Source organism: Alosa pseudoharengus, unplaced genomic scaffold, assembly GCF_046254945.1.
Source record: "Alosa pseudoharengus isolate Yale_2024_CS ecotype anadromous, Long Island Sound unplaced genomic scaffold, YU_APseudo_1.1 YU_APseudo_1.1_scf_18, whole genome shotgun sequence".
NCBI classification, from domain to species: domain Eukaryota; kingdom Metazoa; phylum Chordata; class Actinopteri; order Clupeiformes; family Clupeidae; genus Alosa; species Alosa pseudoharengus.
The window spans coordinates 16,479,586-16,482,085 of NW_027468650.1; the positions used below are offsets into that span (position 1 = coordinate 16,479,586).

General features: G+C 41.3%; 1 protein-coding gene across 1 annotated transcript in view; it reads left to right on the forward strand.

The window, feature by feature from the left end:
- Positions 1 to 2,500, forward strand: part of igsf9ba (immunoglobulin superfamily, member 9Ba) — a 76,272-nt gene that overhangs the window by 20,744 nt on the left and 53,028 nt on the right. The window lies entirely within an intron of this gene.

Below are 2,500 nucleotides of genomic sequence, written 5' to 3' on the forward strand. Positions count from 1 at the left end.
AAACCACCAATTACCAACCCTTTTGTTCGAAAAATTCTAAAACAACGATGTTTTTTAATTCTTCAAAATAACATTTGATAAATGAACCTTACAATTTTCAGTAGCCATAGTAGGTGTGTAGAACAAAATCTAGTTTGGTTCTTACCGGGGCTTTTACTGCCTGAAAGATCCGATTTTGTTTACCACTCTCGGAGTTTAGTGCTGGGCTGGTGGGTGCCTATTTCCAACGGTTAGACCGAGAATTCTCGTCGCAAATTAAAATTCCACTGGAGCTCCAAGCGGATTTGTACGCACAACACTGTTTACAGCTCTTCGAGTCACGGTAAAATGTAATTTTTGGTACATAGCTAATTTGGATACAGTTATTGTGTGGGTGCTTGCATTTCTTTAGGAATCAAACGTCTTGGTTTGTATAGAAATTAATATTAAATGACACATACACGTAAGAGGTTGGAAATACGGGACGGTTGGTAATAGGTGACGTTCCTATACAGACTTAAAAAAACGCTTTTGTACCCCAATCTAGTCTGCTATTGATCCTGCAAAACCAAACCAGTGCAATTTTAATCCAGGGGGGACGTTAGGTTATGTCTATGTGTGTTGTTATAAGTTATGCAACTGTTACATATGTGAATGTATACTTAGTCTTGTACAAATGTATGTTGTATGTCAGGATGTTTTTTTTATCTTGATCTGGCTGCCCAGAGATGTAAAGCAAATTTCAGTGTGAACTGACAATAACAATGTATCATTGTATCACTAGTCATTTATGTCAATGAATACGTCAGTGACACTGTCTACCATGGACATGCAGTGTCTTGAATCTGCAGTTTACAGATGTGGGAGAGCATACTGAAGCTGAGTGCGTCTGACCCTGAGAGACCCTTAACCCTCAGGTGGGGATAACAGCTGCAGGTTTCCTATTGTTCTCTATGGTTCGGCAGCGGAACAGTTGAACAAGTTGAGTGTTGAACTTGGTTCGATTTTCAAAGCGCAACGCGAGCGTATTCAATTGAAAAACCTATTGTGTTGCTTAGGAACGAGATAAAACGCATTATGGTCTGAGCGTTGCATTACGTTTGCCGCTGCCGCTTGCCGCTGGCTGATGTGATCCCCGCCTTAAAGAGGCAGGATTGAAAAAACAGTAGTAAAAAATAATTTTATGTTACATTTTGTCTCATCTGCACCCAAGGGAATAATTTCCACACTCATTGTTTAAATAGTTTGGATATTTTGGATTTTATGAGTTGTATCTCCAGGGATACATTGCCCTGTTATGGTATGAAAATAATGAAAACGTTTATTTTGCTTTACTTTATCATTTATGTCACAAATACTATTTATAAAATGGATTTCATAATTTTTGATCCAATTCTACTATTGGAGATGACATCTCATCGGATGCTCTGAATTCAATGGCTGAATTCACAACTGTATAAAAACACAGAAGTACACACAAATTTGGCTCTTATTTTCGACTGCAGCGCTGCACAGATCTAGCCGCATCTTTCAATACAAACATGCCTTACCTTTAGCCAGATGTGCGCAGCGCTTATTTGATCGATCGCGCCCGCTGATTTGATGATACCAGACCAGGAAGCCATGGAATTTTCTTCCTACAGATAACAGGTCTTGATATAACCTGTCTGTACACTTTCAAAGTTTACAGTACTTAGGTTTGTCTGTAGAAACCATCAACACACTACCACAGAAGTGTAATTATATTTTGAGCATTGTTAGTGGTAAAAAATAGAGACGTCCTGTTAGCCTCACTGTAAGCCCATTCAGTGACAATGCAAATAAACGGTCTTGCTCAAAATGCCACCAATTAACATCACTTTGCTTTCAATCAAAGGTTTTAAGTTGTTAACTACCTTAAATAGACCCTAAGTTGTTTTACTCCGGAGTTACAAACAATCCCTGTGAGCACGCTAGCAGCCTGCTAACGCTAATCCTCTTCAGGAGCCAATCTGACTCGTGGCTCTCAACAGCATTAGCAGCGATAACAGCGCCAACAACGTGCTGCCTGTGTTAGTGTGTCAGTGATCTGTAAGTAAAAGCCCTTTACAGCAGCCTGGCTGACCAGGCGTCTGGACTGTGTGTGTGAGTGTGTGTATGTGTGTGGGGTGTGTGTACAGTAGGTCTTAGCGGTTCTGCACCATTAGCTTTTCATTCACACCCGTTCAAAGAGGGTTAGTCTTGCCCATGACTTACAGGCTGTATAGAAGGTGCTACTGTGTGTAATCCTGGAGGCTGTGCTGATGGGTAGAGGAGCAGGAGAGTGTGCGTGTGTCTGTGTGTGTGCAGAGGTGAAAGGTCCAATGTCTGTGTGTGTCTGTTTATGTAGAGGCCATCAGGACAGTAGTGGTTGAGGATGAAGGCTAGTGGGGCAGGTGAGAAAAAGAGAGACTGTGTGTGTGAGAGCGTGCGTGTGTGTGTGTGTGTGTGTGTGTGTGTGTGTTTGTGTGTGGAAGCTAATGAGGCAGTTATAGTTGAGGAT